The 6,333-nt window shown below is 37.0% G+C and overlaps 1 protein-coding gene across 4 annotated transcripts in view; it reads right to left on the reverse strand.

Moving 5' to 3' along the window:
• The window catches only part of arhgap5 (Rho GTPase activating protein 5), a 53,963-nt gene extending 47,942 nt beyond the window's left edge, over nucleotides 1-6,021 (reverse strand). For 2 of the 4 annotated variants that reach the window (XM_017476540.3, XM_017476541.3), the window contains exon 1: nucleotides 267-533. The gene's annotated coding sequence lies outside the window, so the exon portion shown is untranslated. Of the gene's footprint in view, nucleotides 1-266; nucleotides 534-5,870 lie in introns of those variants that run through there. The other 2 variants (XM_017476543.3, XM_017476542.3) reach the window with 2 other exon arrangements.
• Between the last annotated feature and the right edge of the window lie 312 nt (nucleotides 6,022-6,333).

Below are 6,333 nucleotides of genomic sequence, written 5' to 3' on the forward strand. Positions count from 1 at the left end.
AAGGTTTATCATGGACCCAGGCCTTGCCCGAACAACGCTTCCTGAGAGAGAGAGAGAGAGAGAGAGAGAGAGAGAGAGAGCACTCCTGCTAGCTCGCTCTGGCTAAGTGTTGGTGTTACACTGCGCTGTTTTAAACCATGTAGCGCACACCATCTGTACAAATCCCAAGTGCTCAGCGCTCATATGCACCACCATCAGCTTCTTTCTCTACTGAAACACAACACTACACGGACAGAGACACTCTTCTTCCAAAAGCTTTCTCCTACCTAACATGGTCGCTCCCATCTCCCGACACCGCGGAGAGGAAGGAGGTGGCATTCCCGAAGATTTCCCTTTATTCCCAATAATATTCCCTCTTCGAGTGAGATTGAGGATAGTCCCGAGGTTAAAGTGCAGGATTAATCCGCGCTCGGTTACATACACGATAGGTTTTACATGTATTAATACAGAATTTATGGTATGCGAGTAATCCGAGACTGACTCCCTCCCCTCTCATTCCAGTCGGTAATGGCGACCGATGGATCTCTCTCTCTCTCTCTCTCTCTCACTCTCTCACACACACACACACACACACACTCTAACTTTTCCATTTTGCTCTAGGTGGGAGCGGCGCATGTTCACAGTTACCCTGAACAACAATTAAATATTAACAGACAAATAACAACAATAATATATACATTTATAATGTAACGAATAATCAATTATTGTAAATATATTATTATTATTATTATTATTATTATTATTCATAATAAAAAGTCATAAAATTCTCAAAAACACAAAAAACTGACAATGTAACGAATAATAACTTATTGTAAACTATTGTAAACTATTATTATTATTATTATTATTATTATTATTATTATTATTATTATCCATCCATTTTCCATACCATAATTTTTTAAAATAATAATTACAAGAATTACTTTACAAACAACAATCATATAATAATAATAATTATTATTATTATAAAATATTTCATAAATATTAATTTACAATCTGATTATATAATAATACTAATAATAGTATTAATAATAATAATAAACGATTATTATTATTATTATTATTATTATTATTATTATTAATATTATTATTCTTTATTATGATTTTTTTCAAGTCTATAATTCAAACCAAAAATAACTATACCATGTTTAGGAGTGTTTTATATCACACATGGTCAATTATTTTTGTGTTGTTCTTTATTTTGTTATGAATTTGTAATCATACACATTTATTTAATTCTTGTTTATAATGTAATTTTTATTACATTTATAATTATGTAATTGAAGTTTTTGGGGGCTTTTTTACATTTTATTTATAAAATAGATTTGTTCTTATCAATTTGTAATCGCATTATATTTGATGTTATTTAAAGGCAACCAATAGCCTGCAGGTGTTATTGAGCCTAATCAGTCAAAAAGGAAAATGTGTCTCCTCCAATACAAAGTTAAAGCACATATTAGTGTAGATAACATATTATTACATACAAATAAGTACCAGCAAACTTCATGCTTAAATATTGTACTTGCCTAGTTTTTCAACCAGGTGACTAACCACAGGAAATAGCTGTAACTCTTGAACACATGAACAGTGCATATATTCACATTATCAACTGTTCCCCGATCCTCTTACAAGTAGTTTCACATCCAGAAATGATGTTCATTTTGTGAGACATTACCTGTTTGTGTAATCAGTTTGCAGGATGCACTGAAGTCATTGCTCCATGCTTTTGTAAAAGCATGTGTTACTAAATTTATCGGTGGAAGCCACAGTCCCATTGTCCCTTAAGCTTATTTGGGTGTGGGCTCAGCTGTCTCTCTGCCATTCAAATGCAGTACAAAACAGCCTGAGCAGAACATGACACCCTGTCCTGTTTACACCATCCAGTTCTGTCCGCAAGTTTCAATTGGGCCATTTCCCTTTTTATTGTTAGACTAAGTCATAAGTCACTATCATAATATATATGTATGTATGTATAAACATTAGATATCAGTTTTCTGGGAATGAGATGTGACCATTCTTATATAACATTTTAGGTAATGATCAAGTGGATGTCATGGTTATTGTGGTGTTGCTTGGCATTTTGCCTTCAGTCAATACGAACAGGTACAGGCAGTTGGAATTTGAGCTCAGTTTTTAATATACTGAGGTGTTTCCAGCTCATTGTACTACAGGTGACCTCCAGGTTATCTTTAATGTAATTCAATGATTTATGGGTTTAGTTGTAGTACATGAACTCATTAACTGGCTAACGTGAGTAAAAAGTATTTCAGTGTTAAGCTAATTTCAGTGTCACGTTAGTTATGTGGAATCAGTCCTTAGTAAATTACTGACACATTTGAGCGACATGACACACGACATTTCCACCAGTTTAGTCTCATTTCCAGTGTCATTCTGCCTTTACATTGTATATAAGAAATGCTAGTGAACTCAGTATATTAACCATATTACACTTGAACAGTGAATATATGGTGCGTTTGCTTTGCATTGCAAGAAACACAATTCACAATATCATATTCACAGCCAGGGGACTTGCACTATATCATGGCTATTACTGACGTCATGACGTGATGCTCAGTAATGTTTATTTAAAAGCGTTTGAGGATGAAGACAGATTTTTCCACTATAATATTTCACTTTACAACTATACAACCTATTGATCTGGTGGTTATAACTACATTATGGTAGTATTTTCTCTTGTTCTGTGCAACTTACAGAACATTTTAACACCAATCTCCAGCTTCACTTTCTTCTTTATTGTGCTGCTTATTGAGTTACACTGAACTATACATATAATATATGTCTGTAAAAGTGAGGATTTTATAGTGGACTGGTGTAACGTGAACATCACAACAAACAAAGAATATAAATAGACTCTAGTGTGTAAAATTCGGTGATGTATAATGTGTAGGTTATCAAACAGGTACACGCCTCATTCAACCCCTTATCATTGACCTTAGAGCAATACGTAACATCTGGAGTTTCCCTTTGCCATTAAACAGCACCGCAAGCGCTTTGATGTCAGCAAAAAAACATGTTTATTGTATGCACTGTACAACAGTACAGTCATTAAAAGAATGCTATGTTTAGTTTTTTTTTTGTCATTGAGAAAAATATTATGTAGCTTGTTCAATAGGGACTACTTTTGCGACACGCTCACTTTACAGCAAACACAAAACCAGTCTATTCTAAATAATAGTGCTGCACAGATTGGAATTTGAATAGAAGTCCATGTAATTTAAATGTACACTATATGGCCAAAGGTTTGTGGACACCTGACTATCACACTCATGTGGGACTTCCCCAAAGTGATGCCACATAGTTGGAATGTCTTTGTATGCTGTATCATTACAATTTCCCTTCACTGAAACTAAGAGGCCAAAACTTGTTCTAGCATGACAATGCCCCAGTGCACAAAGCGAGGTCCATGAAGACATGGTTTGCCAAGGTTGGACTGGAAGAACTCAAGTGGTCTACACAAAGGCCCAATAAACACCTTTGGGATGAATTGGAACGCTGACTGCACCCCAGGCCTCCGCATCCAACAGCTGTGCCTGACCTCACTAATGCTCCTGTGGCTGAATGAGCACAAATCCCCACAGCCATGCTCCAAAATCTAGTGGAAAGCCTTCCCAGAAGCGTGGCGGATATTATTTATAACAGCAAATGGGGACTAAATCCAGAATGGGATGTTCAACAAGCGCATATGGAAGTGGTGGTCAGGTATCCACAAACTATTTGTCATGCAGTGTACAATTTGACTCGTGAAATAATGAGTACTGATGTGACAGATAAGAGCATTTGAAAAATACCATGATCACAGTTCTCATACACTGTGAATATTTTGTAACTTCACAGTTCTTACATTTTTTAATACAATTTTCTGAGCTGAGTCACACGTGTTACTTCAGAGAAATTCCCAGGGCATGAAGTTGATGAGACTATGATTTGGTCATGACATGACAAAACCTGCATTGTCTCATTCTAACTCACTTCAATAAACCGATCTTGACTCATCTTGATAACTGAAGCATGCAACATTAATTAACAGATTCAGTGTCAATTATGTGGTGTTGGACCCATCTCTAACAAACCTGTACTTGTTTGTGCTTTAATTTAAAAGCTGGCAGGCTTTATATCAGCCTGTGCACCTTTGAAATCTCCCGTCACCCTCCATTCTCCTTCACCATGACTTATTTATCTCCCCCCGACAGCCATACATCCTGGACTAACGTTTTTCCGATGCTGATTCATGGTCAGCTATACTGGAATGTCATATCAAGCAACCCCCGGTGTATAGACACTTTCTGTAAGACCAGTGAAATTATCCCCAACAGCACATACCTGAGCAATTGTCTGACCTTTAAAATGGTATAATTGAGGTCATCTTTCTGGACATAAGGCCAATTGTTTGTCAGGGAGATATCGGCTGTGGATGAAGTTCCCCTAAACTCTTTAGGCTGCCTGTTCATTAGCAATCAAGTGTTGGTGACTGCTTTCACTGACCTAATGGAAAGCCATAATCAGAGTTCAGTGTATGTTATGGTTAGAAAAGAAAGGTGGGGGGGGGGGGGGGGGGGCAGGGTGTAGACTGGACTTATAGCCCACCTACCCCCATGCATGCTTCCATGTCTCCTTCCAGTCCTGATCATGCAGGGCAATTGGAACCAGCTGTTGCTATTTATCCTAGGCAGCACCACAGCTGCACTGCCATGGGGCCAGGGATGGGGAGCCGACAGCTACGTCCCGAACCACACACTGCTATAGCTAATAATATATAAAACGTAAACTACTATTAGCATACTAGCACTACAATGCAGTTTCAGACATACCCTGTGACATCACTCATCCCGTCTGACACATATTCGGCTGAATCAAATTGGCTTTTTGGCTCTTGGGTGATGTGCATGAAGATGTACTTTGGGTTCAAGAGCCCAAAGTTCTGCTAAACCATTTCCCTTTTTTTCTTTTTTTTTTCTTTTTTTTTTTTTTGCAAGAGGGTGTGGATCTCCAGCTGTTTCGAAAGAAGAAAGTCATGTTAAAATTTACAGCTCCTTACAATTCTCCTGATAGATCCATTTTGCCTTTTGGAATGCAGGAAGTGGCTTTCAAAACAATGGCGAGTTTTTTTTGTTTTTTTTTTGTCTGCAGTTCATCTGAGCAGAGAGCAAACAAAACAATGCCTAATTCAAGTTGAAATGAATTCAGAAAGACAAATATTAACTGGCTGGCCTAGTGCTTTAGAAATCTGCTATCAAACTCTCATAATAATTCATTTTAAGCATGCTATTAGCATATCTCAAACACCATGGCTCCAGCAGTCACACTTCAACCAAGCCCAATCAATAATACATGCTTATCTGTTACATAATACATGTGGAAACCATTTTAGTTTCGTTTTGAGAAACTGGAGAGGTCCAGCAGTTCAAATTTGATTCCAACATAAACAAGTTAAAGCACCAGTTTATGAAAAATACAAAGAGTACCATGAAAAGAAGTACCATGAAAGTACCATGAAGTACCATGAAAATGTAGTTTTATAATTACTTCCTTAATGACCTAAGAGCAAGTTGTGTGTAGAGCTTAGATAGTTAGTATCACACACGGATTGCGCCACTGACTGTGCGGCCATAAATAAAATGACTCATTTGTGGCTCATGTATCTGTCCTGACCTACAGTGTGTGTTCCTTTTTTTCTGTATTGAGAAACAGAAAATGTGCTATAGCTCTTTATCACTACTTTGCTTCAAATTCATTTAACATAATCACCCTATGGTCTGTCTTGTGCAACCTAACCCCCTGATGTAATTATTGATTTTCTCCTCACAGACTCAGGAAGCAGGAACTCTCTATCTATTATATGCTTTACTTACTTTGCTGGGCAAAAGTTTTACTCCTCAGCCGAGTCACGTCACGTTTCAAACCCCTCAACCATGAAGGAATACAATTACTTGGAAATTATCATTTTAAATAGGAACTATAACCTACTAGGTAAACACACCATGTCTTTATGGCAGGCTCGACCTAAAATACTTATTGGAATAAAGTTGGTGTGACGATGGACGTTCGATATTCGGGGATATGCGGAAATTAAGGGACCGTCTCTAAAGTTACATACGACATTGCTATACACGTTTCTAATTTCAATAGTATTTGAAGGGAATGACTTACAGTCACACAACCAACTGGAAAGTGTTCGTCTAGGTGTCAGGTATGACGCACACCTTTTAGATTTTTGATATTTATTAAAATAAACTATTAAATGACATGTAAATTAGATATGAATTTCACTACCGAATGGGCCCATACACAAAATATACCGCAATTGAAAGCTCA

This window comes from Ictalurus punctatus, chromosome 9, assembly GCF_001660625.3.
Source record: "Ictalurus punctatus breed USDA103 chromosome 9, Coco_2.0, whole genome shotgun sequence".
Classification (NCBI taxonomy): domain Eukaryota; kingdom Metazoa; phylum Chordata; class Actinopteri; order Siluriformes; family Ictaluridae; genus Ictalurus; species Ictalurus punctatus.